Below are 14,793 nucleotides of genomic sequence, written 5' to 3'. Positions count from 1 at the left end.
TCTGTCACTTGGCGGTGGATTAAATATGACTATGACTATAATTTTTTGTCCTCCAATTGTTATAGTACCTGTTATGTAGTCACTTAAACCTTCACAGCCCTGAATAACCATCTTCTCAAAATCCCAGCCTTTTCTTACCAGCAGAGCTACACAACCACAACCTCTTTCTTCTCTCTCTTTCCTCATAATAGAATAGTCCTGTGGGAACACTTCATTTGTTTTGGTTTTCGTTAGCTTTACCTGGTGTGAGTGCTATTACGTCTGGGTTTTCTTCTAGTACCCATTCTCCAAGTTCATTTACTTTATTTTTAATTCCATCTATGTTAGTGCGCATTGCCTTGGTTGTCACTTTCTTCTGTCCCTTCTTAAATCACCTCCTTGGTGAGTGTTCTGCTGGTGGGGAAAGCTATTCCATGGGTATGAGGATTTGTGAGGTGGATAACAGGGTCTTAGAGGATACTGGGGTGAGGGGGTGGGGGTGAAGTGAAGGGAAGGGAAGGGGCAGGGAGGGTATGGGATGAAGGGAGTGGGAGGACAGGAAGGAAAAGGGGGGAGGGGAGGCCTTGCTGGAGGAGGGGAGGGGTAACAGGGGTGGGAATGGGGTGAGGGGGGAAGGAGATTTGGCTGAGCATTTGATTGGGGGTAGGGAGGGATTGGGGTAGAGGGGTTTTCTAAGCAGAGGAGGGTAGTGGGGTTCCCCTCCCCTCTGGTGTTACTGTATAGCTGGTTGTGGGTTCCCTCCCCTCACCTGTGGGGATGTTGTGTTGGGAGCTGTGATTTCCTGATTTTCCCCACTGCGCTTCTTCCTTGCTTCTGCCGCCAAAGCTCTCTCCTCCCTCGTCATGTACCTCTGGAGGAATACTTTTTTGAATTCTCCCACATATTGCAGGTGGCTCTTGCTTGTTAGAATCTTCTCCTTTGTGTTCTCATTTGCAAACACTATCTTTAACACACGGTCTCAGTCTTTGTTGTACCAGCCTAGCCTGAAAACCTTCTCAATTCTATGCTCAGCCCCTTCTATTTCTAGTGCCTTCAGTATTTCATTCACTGCCGCTTTGTCCTTATCATTTCACTCTGTCCTATTGGAGCCTTCCTGCTCTTTAATACCCACAGCAACCACTGATCTTTTTCTTTCCAGCAGCTGGCTAGTGGAGCATGCCACTTCCTGTAAGGTGGTTGCTTTCATTGCTACCTCCATCACTGTGGACATTACTTTAGAGTTACTTTTTTTTAGCATTTCTGCAAATGTTGCTTTTATAGTGGCATTCTCTTCCAATATACTTTTTTTTTTTTTTTTTTTTTTTTTTTTTTTTTTTTTTTTTTTTTTTTTTTTTTTTTTTTTTTTTTTTTTTTTAGATATATACAAGAGTTGTTACATTCTTGTACAGCCACTAGTACGCGTAGCGTTTCGGGCAGGTCCCTGGAATACGATCCCCTGCCGCGAAGAATCGTTTTTCATCCAAGTACACATTTTACTGTTGCGTTAAACAGAGGCTACAGTTAAGGAATTGCGCCCAGTAAATCCTCCCCGGCCAGGATACGAACCCATGACATAGCGCTCGCGGAACGCCAGGCGAGTGTCTTACCACTACACCACGGAGACTGCTACTATTTCCACCTTCTCTCTGGATGATAATCTGAGTCTCAGCATCAATACTGTTCTCTTTGAGGGTTCTAATTTCCTCCTTTGCTGCTCTCTTTTCAGGTTGCTTTTTTTATTCTTCATTTCCTGGATCATTCCCTGCATCTTACTCTTGATATCCTCCAAAAACTGGGCAAACATTTCCTTCATTTCGTCACCTTGACTTTTCCCTTTTCCCCTGTTACTTCTGGCTATCATGCTTGCCCCTGTTTCTGTTATGCCGTGATAGATTTTGTTAGGAGGAGGGCAAGCGGGGTGAGAGAGAGAGAGAGAGTGGGTGGGTGGGCGAGAGAGAGAGAGAGAGAGAGAGAGAGAGTGGGTGGGTGGGCGAGAGAGAGATAAAGAGAGAGAAATAGAGAGAGTGGGTGGGAGAGAGAGGGAGAGAAAGAGTGAGAGAGAGAGAGAGGTGGGGGATCAAGAGAGAGATGGAGAGAGAGGGAGAGAGGGAAAGAGAAAGGTGGGGGATCAAGAGAGAGATGGAGAGAGAGGGAGAGAGAGAGAGGGAGAGAGAGGTGGGGAGCAAGAGAAAGGTGGAGAGAGAGAGAGGACAATTAGGCTCACCTAATTGTATTTGTGGAGGTTGGGCTCTGGCTCTTTGGCCCTGCCTCTCAACCATCAATCAACAGGTGTACAGGTTCCTGAGCCTATTGGGCTCAAAATATTGCCATTGAGCTCTGTGTGTGTGAGTGTGTGTGTGTGTGTGTATGTGCGTGCGTGTGATTGCCAGTGTGTGGTGTTTGGGTGAGGTGTTGTCTTCAGATTACAGTGGGAGATTGTCATCATTTTCCTAATCGTGCATGTGTGGGTGCATGTGTGTGTGTGCGTGCATGTGCTTGCGTGCGTGTGTACGTACATGCGTGCGTGTGATTGCCATTAGGTGATGGGTGTTTGGGTGAGTGTTGTCTTCAGATTAAAGCGGGGGATTACAGTACATGTATGTACACACATGCATACATGTATACAAATACAAATATACAAATACAAATACAAATATTTTTACGAAATACAAATACAAATATTTATTCAAGCAAAGTACATACATACAAGGTGAGATACAAAACGTTGATGGATTTATAGATAGAGCTAGTACATACAATGCCTAAAGCCACTTTTGCGCAAAGCGTTTCGGGTAGGAAAAACACTAAGACTAAAACTTAATACTAATTGAGATTAAAGTATAAATTATGTTGAGAAAATAAAAAAGGAAAAGATGGAGGGGGGGGGGGACATGACAGAAAAAATAGCATAAATACAATTTGGTCAACAAACAGCATTGTTTAAAATAGTAGACATGGGTTGACATTTTTCGGGTGAGGTAGGTTCATGGAGTTAATTAGGTAGTACTTAGTTTTTATCTTAAACTGGTTGGGAGAGGTACAGTCTTTAACATAATTGGGAAGGTCATTCCACATTCTGGGTCCCTTGATTTGTAAAGCATTTCTAGTTTGATTAAGTCGTGCTCTTGGAATATCAAATAGGTATTTGTTTCTGGTGTGGTGCTCATGGGATCTGTTACAACCTTCTAGGAAGCTTTTCAAGTCAGGATTGACATTACAGTTCAGCGTTTTAGATATATAAAATACACATGAGAGGATGTACAGTGACTTAATATCTAACATATTGAGAGATTTGAGTAGGGTAGCGAGTGATGTCTGGGGCCAGAGTTAGATATTGTCCTAATAACAGCTTTGTGTTGAGTAATTAGAGGACGTAAATGATTTTGGGTAGTAGAACCCCAAGCACAAATACCATAGTTGAGATAAGGATAGATGAAAGAGTAATAGTGTCACCAGAGCAGGGCGAGGTACATAATATCTGATCTTAGAAAGAATGCCAACAGTTTTGAAACTTTTTTTGATATATTTAGAATGTGTTCCTGGAAATTCAGCTTGTGATCAATGAGAACGCCAAGGAATTTGCCATCTACTTTGTTACAAATTTGTGTATTGTTTTTTCTGAGATTTATTAGATTTGAGGATTTATTGACAAACAAAATAAAGAAAGTTTTGTTAATATTGAGGGTGAGTTTGTTGGCAGTTAGCCAGTGATGGACTTTATTTAGCTCAGTATTCACTGTGTCATTTAGAGTAAGGGGGTCAGGACTGGAGTAAATGAAGGTCGTGTCGTCAGCAAATAGAATTGGTTTGAGGTGTTGGGAGGCATTTGGAAGGTCATTAATCTAGACGAGAAAGAGGAGAGGTCCAAGTATGCTGCCCTGGGGAACACCAATGTTGATGGGTAGGGTGGGAGAAATTGAATTATTCACAGAAACATACTGGAGCCTGTCAGTAAGGTAAGACTTAAGGTATTGCAGGGAATGACCTCTGACTCCATAATGTTGTAATTTAAGAAGGTTGTGGTAGTTGACAGTGTATGTCAACACTGGTATGTATGTGTGTGTGTATGTATGTATGTATGTATGTATGTATGAATGTATGTATTTATGTATGTATTATTATAGTTTGTGGGTTGGTTGGTGTTGTCGTCGTTGATCCTTCTCTACGGACAACCCAACCCACACCTCGGTAGAGTGCTTATACCTCACTAGGAGATCACCCTTGGCACTTCTGGCTCTTGGAGAGGGGCTCAACGTCACACGTTTAGGGGATGCGGCTCCAACACTTAGCCTCGTTGTCACTTGCACACACCCACTCGAGCCGCCGTGACTCCCCACTCTCTCCTTATGAGATATGATCTCCTCAATCCCCTATGACTTACTAGTATTACCTCCTACCCTGTCCACAGCAGTGGTTCTTGGTTCTTTCTCTCTCTCTCTCTTCTTCTGTACTATTTCATGGGAAGCCTCACTAGGACAAGGGCAAACACCAGCAAATTGGGATACATTTACTGGACGAAGCACATACACAATACATACACACATATAATAATAATGAATCCTATACTCTATAATATTACAATCAGGTTGCACTCCAACACCATCAGAACTCTATCATCAGCTTATCAAGTGGTATCCTATCTTCTGGTTCACCACCTGATACTATCAACCTCCTCAAGTTGATCAAGCCTACATACACTGTTGCACCATCAGCAAGATAATATATATATAGAAAATCAGCATTTGAATGCAATTACATATATCAGTATAAATGTTCATTGATACACAACAATGATCAATCGATCACTCTGTCAGTCCTGGAACGCATACATCTGTAGGTAATCCAGCCTACGACTGTAACTCTAAACTTCAGTATAAAACACTCCTTGACATAAGAATGCAAACAGTCACTCACCTCTCACTGCGTCTTGCACGCTAATGACAACCAAACACTATCAACGCCCTACTAGTAATCCACCAGAACTTCCCCTTCCACCTCTGGAAGTTCACTACCCTGATATCTTCAGGTTCTACCGGGCTTCACTACCAGGATCCTCTGCAGCTCCTCCAGGCTGCTATCATGAAGTTTCCTTGAGCAACTATGGTGCTTCACCCTTCTGCTAGGCTCCTCCACAGCTCTCTTGGCTGCTACACCATGAAGTTTCCTCGAGCAACTATGGTGCTTCTCCACCTCTACAGAAGCACGTGACACTCCTCTTCACTGCTTCTCCTCACAGCTCGAGGTCCTCGCCTCCACTACCTTGGAGACTCATCAGCTACTTCATCTGCTGGCTTCGAAGTTCTCAGCAACTTCTTCCCCAAAGAACAAACCTGCAACCCATCGACACTCCAATAAAATGTTTCCCCTTTAACACATAAACAAAAATAACCACACAATATGCTTGCCTCAAACCTCTATCTGTCCTCTACATACAGTGAGAGTGGACTCCCCCGTTTTGGGCGGGTCCATACTCCACCTCGCCTGGCGGCGGTCCTCACTCGCTGGGAGGGTCTTCCTCCGTCAGGAGCCGGGCTCCCTCAGTCGTCTGTCAGAGCTCAGAGGGGACGGACGTCGCTCCGTGTTCCTCCCCCTTCACTCTCCTATTTCAGGCTTTCTGCCTTATTAAAACATGTCTAACTTATAAATAAACATCGCTACTGTCGCTGGGCACACGACCAACTACAAGCAATCACTATGAACTGGCGTATATCGTGTTTACCACAGATTAACTGGTCGAGGGCGCTTCTCCCTCTGACGGCGTCTGGTCACCGCGCTTCCACGGCCCACAATAATGCCTCTGGGCAATTTAATAAACACTTCGTCGACCAGGACTTGAGACCACAACGTTCCCAGCTCGGTTCCACAGCTGGTACGTCTGCACACTTCTCTTCTCTTCGAGATATATCACTAGGGGTTCCCTTCTGGCGGGAGCTCAACGGAGCGCGGCTTTTCCCCTGCGATGTCTGGCCTCAAGTGAGGTCAAAGCCCCTTCAGAAGCGAGCCTCACGCCTCCAGCAAAATGTCCACATATCCTAGCCAGTCATTTATCTGTTTCCTTCTTCACTGCCCATAATCTTAAATTCTTATATATATCCAACCAGCCATTTTACATATGGGTTATCACCTCAATATTTGCTAGACCTTCTAGTTAGGTCAGGCTTGCTGAATAACTCTCAAGGAGGGAGACTCGTTTCTCCTGTAGGCTGAGATCATAACAGTATGTATGTATGTATGTATGTGTGTATGTATGTATGTATGTATGTATGTATGTATGTATGTATGTATGTATGTATGTATGTATGTATGTATGTATGTATGTATGTATATATGTATGTATGTATATATGTATGTATGTATGTATGTATGTATGTATGTATGTATGTATGTATGTATGTATGTATGTATGTATGTATGTATGTATGTATGTATGTATGTACTCACCTAATTGTGCTTGCGGGGGTTGAGCTCTGACTCCTTGGTCCCGCCTCTCAACCGTCAATCAACTGATGTACAGATTCCAGAGCCTACTGGGCTCTGTCATATCTACATTTGAAACTGTGTATGGAATTAACCGCCACCACATCACTTCCTAGTGCACTCCATTTACTAACTACTCTGACACTGAAAAAGTTCTTTCTAATGTCTCTGTGGCTCATTTGGGTACTCAGCTTCCACCTGTGTCCCCTTGTGTGTGTGTGTGTGCCACCTGTGTAAAATAATCTATCCATGTCCACCCTGTCAATTGCCTTGAGAATTTTGAACGTGGTGATCATGTCTCCCCTAGCTCTTATATCTTCCAGCAACGTGAGGTGCAGTTCACGTAGTCTGTCCTCATAAGTCATGCCTCTTAGTTCTGAGACTAGCCTAGTGGCATACCTCTGAACTTTTTCCAGCTTCGTCTTGTGCTTGACTAGATACGGGCTCCATACTGGGGCTACATACTCCAGGATTGGCCTTACATATGTGGTATAGAAGGTTCTGAAGGATTCCTTACACTGGTTTCTGAAAGCAGTTCTGATGTTAGCCAGCCTCGCATAGGCCGCTGATGTTATTCTTTTGATGTGGGCTTCGGGAGACAGGTTTGGCGTGATATCAACTCCCAGATCTTTCTCTCAGTCTGTTTCGCGAAGGACGTCATCTCCCATTCGGTATCCAGTGACTGGCCTCCTAGTTCCTCCTCCTAGTTTCATTACCCTACATTTACTTGGGTTGAACTTTAGTAGCCATTTGTCGGACCATTTCTTCAGTTTGTCTAGGTCATCCTGTAGCCTCATACTACCCTCCTCTCTCCTGATCCTGCTCATAATTTTTGCATCATCAGCAAACATCGAGAGGAACGAGTCAATTCCTTCTGGGAGATCATTTACGTATATCAGAGACAGTATAGGTCCAAGGACTGATCCTTGTGGGACTCCACTGGTGACTCCCCGCCACTCCGAGACCTCACCCCTCACGGTGACTCGCTGTGTCCTGTTGCTTAGGTACTCTCTTATCCAGTGGAGTACCTTCCCTTTCACTCCTGCCTGCATCTCCGATTTGTGCACTAGTCTCTTATGTGGTACTGTGTCAAAAGCTTTTGGCAGTCCAGAAATATGCAGTCTGCCCAGCCCTCTCTCTCTTGCCTGATTTTTGTTGCCTGGTCATAGAACTCAATTAATCCTGTTAGGCATGATTTACCATCTCTGAACCCATGTTGATGTTGTGTTACAAAGTTCTTCCTCTCCAGATGTTCCACTAGTTTTTTTCGCACAATCTTTTCCATCATCTTGCATGGAATGCAACTTATAGACACTGGCCTGTAGTTCAGTGCCTCCTGCTTATCACTCTTATCTTGAGGTTATCTTGAGATAATTTCGGGGCTTTAGTGTCCCCGCGGCCCGGTCCTCGACCAGGCCTCCACCCCCAGGAAGCAGCCCGTAGCAGCTGTCTAACTCCCAGGTACCTATTTACTGCTAGGTAACAGGGGCATCAGGGTGAAAGAAACATTTTGCCCATTTGTCTCCGCCTCCACCGGGGATCGAACCCGGAACCTCAGGACTTCGAATCCGAAGCGCTGTCCACCCAGCTGTCAGGCGCCCCTGACAGCTGGGTCTTGTATGTACTGACCAGAATGGATGGTGGCAGCACTAGCCCTTCTATTATCTACGTTTCTACTTCTATCTATCTACTCCTCTCTCTCCATCCCTCTCCAAACTCTCCCTTTCAACTGACGACCCTCCTTGCTCCTCCCACCTCTCTACCTCTCTCACCCCAATCCCTCACTAATTATTTCATTGTTCATCTCTTTCCTTTCGTTTATCTTATACGTTTGTGGCAGTGAAATGTGTTCTAGAGTTCTCAAGAGTTGCGGGTAGCTGATCAAGTTACGGCGATTTGTAGTCATAGCACCTAGGTAATCGAATACCTAGGTTACAAGGTGTTGAACGAACGAAATTGCAGTAGGAGCTCTGGTTTGGGAACTCTAGAATAGTTAGCTAACTGAGGGCGGGATAACGGACTAAAGAGAGCTATTTCCCACGGCCTCGTTAGTTAACTGGAGGTTGGAATAATGGACTAAAGAGAGCCATTCCCTCCCACCCCCCGTTACAATGGTAACGGGGGGGGGGGAATACTCTCCCTTCTTGTATATTGGGACTACATTGGCCGTCTTCAAAATTTTTGGCAGTTCACCTGTTACCAGTGACTTGCTGTACACCATGGAGAGTGGAAGGCACAGAGCTTTTGCTCCTTCCTTCTTTTAGAATCCATGGTGAGATTCCATCTGGGCCCATAGCCTTTGTCACGTTCAAATCTAGCAGATGCTTCCTCACCTCCCCACTGGTAATCACAAACTCCTCTAGTGGTGTCTGGATTGATGTTCCCTCTCTTATCTCTGGAACTTCTTCTTGCTCTGAGGTGAAGACCTCCTGGAATTTCTGATTGAGTTCCTCGCACACTTTCTTGTCGTTCGTAGTGAATCTTTCTGCCCGTATCATCAGTTTCATTACCTGTTCCTTCACTGTTGTTTTCCTCCTGATGTGGCTATGCAGCAGTTTGGGTTGAGTCTTTGCCTTGCTCGCAATGTCATTTTCATAATGCCTCTCTACCTCTCTTCTCACCCTGACGTATTCATTTCTGGCGCTCTGTTATCTTTCTCTGCTCTCTAGCGTTCTGTTGTTTCTATAGTTTCTCCACGCTCTTTACTTAGTTGCTTTGCTAGCTTATAACTCTGATTAAACCATGGTTTTCTCGTCTGCATTTCATTTTTTCCCTTTGGACTGAGACGAACTTGTCTGCTGCCTCCTTGCACTTCTGTGTGATGTAGTCCATCATGTCTTGAACCGTCAGTCCTCTGAGCTCTGTTTCCCAAGCTATTTCAGTTAGGAATGTTCTCATCTCATTGTTTCCTTACCGGAATGCCGGCCTCTTGCTTTCTGGTACCTTCCTTGAGATCATTAACCCTTCTTCGACCAGAAACTCAAACAACAGTACTCTGTGATCGCTCATACCCACGGGGGCTTCAAGACCGATTTCCCTTATGTCTGAATCGTTCAGAGTGAATACTAGGTCGAGTCTTGTTGGTTCATCATTGCCTCTCATTCTCGTGGGACCCTTTACATGCTGACTTAAAAAGTTTCTAGTCGCCACCTCCAGCAATTTCGCTAATTTTTGTATGTATGTATGTATGTATGTATGTATGTATGTATGTATGTATGTATGTATGTATGTATGTATGTATGTATGTATGTATGTATGTATGTGTGTGTGTGTGTATTCCCATTCACGTTAAAGACTGCCTATCTATCATCAAGTTTAAGAGAAAAACAACTAAGTACAACATACTCATCTCCTTGTAACCTACCATATCTCCTAAATGTCAACATATGTCAGTTCAGTTCATGCAGGTGATCTCAATTAGTCTTAAGTCTTAGTTGTTAAGTTTTTTCCCAGATCTTGCCCAAAACGCTGTGCGTATTAGTGGCTTTAGGCACAGTATATACTTATTCTATCTTGAAATCAAACGTTTTATTTGTAACTCCCAACCACTCCTAACACCACAACCACTCCCAACACCACAACCACTCCCAACACCACAACCACTCCCAACACCACAACCACTCCCAACACCAACACCCCGTGGGAAGAAGTGAAATTTATATCTATCCTTGAGCTGTAATTGACCCCATACCCCAACTCGTGATCTGTAGTTGAACCAATACCCATGTCGTGAGATGTAGTTGCCCCCATACCCCAGCCCGTGAGTGGTATTGGACCCCATACCCATCTTGTGGGTGGTATTGGACCTCATACCCATCCTGTGGGTGGTAGTGGACCTCATACCCATCCTGTGGGTGGTAGTGGACCCCATACCCATCCTGTGGGTGGTGGTGGTGGACCCCATACCCATCTTGTGGATGGTAGTGAACCCCATACCCATCTTGTAGGTGGTAGTGTACCCCATACCCCATCTTGTGGGTGGTAGTGAACCCCATACCCATCCTACAACTAAGCAACCTTGGAGGAATTTGACCTCACCAGTGATGAGGTCAAAAGGTGTCTGCTGGAGCTGGATGTGACAAAGGTTGTTGGGCCTGACAGAATCTCACCATAGATACTAAAGGAAAGGTGGAGAAGCACTAAGTGTGCCACTCTCTATGGTGTATAACAGGTCACTGGAAACAGGAGACTTACCAGAAAGTTGGAAGACACCTAACGTAGTCCAAATATACAAGAAGGGTGACAGGCAAGAGGCACTGAACTACAGGCCAGTTTCCCTAACATGTATACCATGCAAGGTGATGGAGACGATCGTGAGGAAAAGGCTCGTGGGGCACCTGGAGGAAAATAACTTTGTAATGCACCACCAACATGGGTTCCGGGATAGTAAATAGTGCCTCACAGGTTTAATAGAATTCTATGACCAGGCAACCAAAATTAGGCAGGAAAGAGAAGGATGGGCCGACTGCATTTTCCTGGACTGCCAGAAAGCCTTTGACACAGTACCCCATAAAAGACTGTTAAAACAGTTGGAGCAACAGGCAGGAGTAAAAGGTAAGGTGCTCCAGTGGATAAGGGAGTACTTAAGCAACAGGAAACAGCGAGTAACGGTGAGGGGAGAGACAACAGAGTTGCGAGATGTCACCAGCGGAGTCCCACAGGGCTCAGTACTTGGACCCATCCTGTTTCTAATATATGTAAACGATCTTCCGGAGGGTATAGACTCGTTCCTCTCAATGTTTGCTGATGATGCAAAAATTATGAGAAGAATCGAGACGGATGAAGATAGACAGATACTACAGGATGACCTGGACAAACTGGAGGAATGGTCTAGGAAATGGCTGCTAAAGTTCAACTCAGGAAAGTGTAAGGTAATGAAATTAGGCGAAGGGAGCAGGAGGCTGAACACAAGGTATCATCTGGGAGGTGAAATCCTGCAAGAGTCAAATTGAGAGAAAGATCTGCGGGTTGATATCACACCGAACCTGTCATCAGAGGCCCACATCAAAAGAATATCATCAACGGCATATGCTAGACTGGCCAACATAAGAACTGCCTTTAGAAACTTGTGTAAGGAATCGTTCAGGACCCTGTATACCACTTATGTAAGACCAATCCTGGAGTATGCAGCTCCAGACTGGAGTCCATACGTAGTTAAACACAAGACAAAGTTAGAGAAGATTCAGCGGTATGCCACCAGGCTCGTCCCGGAACTGAGTGGAATGAGCTACGATGAAAGAATAAAGGAGCTGAACCTCACATCCCTGGAAAACAGAAGAATAAGGGGAGACATGACAGCCCCCTACAAAATTCTCAGGGGAATTGACAGGGTAGACAAAGACAAATTCTTCAGTACGGGTGGGACACGAATAAGGGGACACAGGTGGAAACTTAGTACCCAGCTGAGCCACAGAGACGTTAGAAAGAATATTTTCAGTGTTATAGTAGTTAATAATTGGAATGCACTAGGAAGTGATGTGGTGGAGGCTGACTCCATACACAGTCTCAAATGTAGATATGATAGAGCCCAGTAGGCTCAGGAATCTGTACACCAGTTGATTGACAGTTAAGAGGAGGGACCAAAGAGCCAAAGCTCAACCCCCGCAAGCACAATTAGGTGAGTACAGTGTGAGTACAGTGGTAGTAGACGCCATACCATCCTGTTTGCAGTAGTTTACCCCATAGACATTCCAACGGAACATTGTTTTCTGTTGATGTTCCTACAATGCATTCTTTAAAGATTTTTAAAGCACAGACTAGTGTATATAATGTTGATTGATGAAGCTCTCTTATTCTCTTCTTCTTCTTGATAGTAGGTGCAGTTTGCATGAAGGGTTTGTCCTCCCGATGACTACACCAGTACAGATGTTGGTAGAGGCGTTTATGTTGAAGATGATAAGAGTTTTAAAAGTGCTTGTTGCGTTGTGGTGTAGACAGAGGAGCGGCGACTAGAACAGAGGTGTGTGTTAGAGGGAGACTTGCCGCACCGTAGGGCGGTGTGTTGTGTTTATGGCGTCAGCTGATCCATGGTGTTGCGACGAGGCATTTGTTGTCTGTGTTTAGCTGTTGGTGGCGCCAGGTATAAATGTGGCGCGGGTCAGATGTGACCCAATTTGTTGGTCGATTGGAGATATTTAGCCAGTGCTTTGACTATTTGGTGTTTTTCTTGTAACGAGTGGTTACCGCCTCCTAATATATGCTCGATGGTAAAGGGTATTTTAAGTGAGATAAGTACTTGTTTGAAATTTACTCTGGCACTATAGTGTCGGAAGCAATGTAGGAGATAGTGTTGATGTCAGGAGTTCGTTGATGTCTGTTCTGTACTTAGAGCTGTGTGCTGCTAGTTTGGTGTGTCCCAGCCTTAATCTGGTCATCGCTATATCAATTTCTCTGCTTTTATATCTGACATGTTTCCAAGTTTACCATTTCTTTTTAATGTACCCGTAGTACAAAGGTGAGCATGACGTTTTCCATTTCGTCGCAAAATCTTGGGTGATGGTATTTTTGAAGGCTCCTTTACGTGCAACATGGGGAATTGGATGACGGGTAATGTGAGGTGTGTTGTGCATTGTTTTGGCTAGTTGATCTACTAGTTCATTATGGAGAATACCACAATGCGCTGGGACCCATTGGATAGAGGTATCATAACCGTTCAAACGATGTTCATGAAGAAGTTGAAGACATGGGTAAACAAACTCCTTGCACGTTTTTGAAGAGTACGTAATTGCTTGAATCGCACTCTTGGAGTCACTGCAGATTGTATATGTCCCGATTGGTAATGTTGTGATTATTTGGAGAGCTTGATATAAGGCATATAATTCAGCTGTGAAAACAGATAGTTGGTTTGGTAACCGCCATCCCTGCTTGAGATGGTATTCCGGTATCCATACAGCGCTAGTGACCGAGGGTACGTTGTTCATGATGATGCGAGATCCATCTGTATAAATCGCTGTGGTATTTGGGTAGCAATTTTTCATTGTTGAGAGAAAGACTGAGGCTATGGCTGAGTTTGGTGCAGACTTTGGAATGTTGTCTTCGAGTTGTATTGCTGTATTAGGAGTTGTATAAAGCCAGGGTGGAATAGGGGGAACAGTAAGTTGGGTTTCCGAGTTTTGGAGTAGAGAGAGGTCTATATTGAGGTTATTTGTAGCCCGTGTGAGGAAAGGTTGTGAGTGATTGGTTGGGAAGCAGGGGTTATGTGGGTTAACTGTTGGGTTAATTTTTTATCTGTATGGGTGTGTCTGGTGAGCAGTGGTACAGAGTGACAGATAGTTGGCACACATTATGTCTCGTCTGGTGGCTAGGCTTGTGAGGCGCGTTTCCCCGTAAAGTCCGAGGATAGGAGTGGAACGCATTGCGCCACATATAAGTCGCATGGCATTGTTTTGGATGACCTCTAGGCTCTGTAGGTTAGTAGGCGCAGCCGACGCATATGCTTGGCAACAATAGTCTAGTTGGCTGCGAATGTAGGTTGTAGAGAAACGGAGCAAGATTTTATGGTGTGCTCCCCAGGTGGTGCCAGTGAGGGCTTTCAGTATGGCGAGTCGGGGTTGTGTCGTCTGTTTAAGGTGTTGAATGTGTGTTTTCCAGGTAAGTGAGGGCGAGTCTAAGTGCATGCCAAGGTATTTATGTTCTCGTACATGTTGGATGGGAGTGTTGTGTATTGTGAGGGTGGGTAGATGAACAAGTCTTTTTTTAGTGAAAATTTGATAATAGGTTTTGGTAGTACTAACTTGAAGGCCCCATTGTTGTGTCCAATCTATGAGGTGATCAAGTGCTGTTTGCATTGTTGAGACTGTATTAGGTAAGGCGTTGTCTGAATAATACAGTGTTAAGTCGTCGGCGTACGCCGAGAGGTTAACAGGATGGGTGTTAGGCAAATCTGCTAAGAATGCAGCAAAAAGGGTTGGGCTTAGTATGGAGCCTTGTGGGACACCCGTTTGTATTGGGATGTCATCGGAAAACTCGCCTTGTATATAGACTTTAGAGGTCCTGTTCGTAAGATAGGATTTTAACCATAAAAGTAATCTTCATCTGCTCTCTTATTCTATGTAATAATTTATAGCGCTTATTATAATTTACAGAGAACAACTAATATTTCTCAAAACAAAACTACGAGCCTACAACAGGATGTAGCTGATCTGTAATATTCTAAGAGCATTGACAATATTAGGTAAATTTCACAACCCCCATTAAGGACCTGAAAACAACAATTTCATTAAAATTGAACCAATCACGACTATTCTGCTGTCTATGACGGTGGACGGGTACTATGAGACAAAAATTTATACCTAAGGAAGAGTTAGTGCCTTGAAAAAAAATAACTGGGAATATACC

The sequence above is a fragment of the Procambarus clarkii genome, chromosome 58 (assembly GCF_040958095.1).
Source record: "Procambarus clarkii isolate CNS0578487 chromosome 58, FALCON_Pclarkii_2.0, whole genome shotgun sequence".
In the NCBI taxonomy this organism is placed as follows: domain Eukaryota; kingdom Metazoa; phylum Arthropoda; class Malacostraca; order Decapoda; family Cambaridae; genus Procambarus; species Procambarus clarkii.
This window is presented reverse-complemented; position numbering follows the sequence as displayed.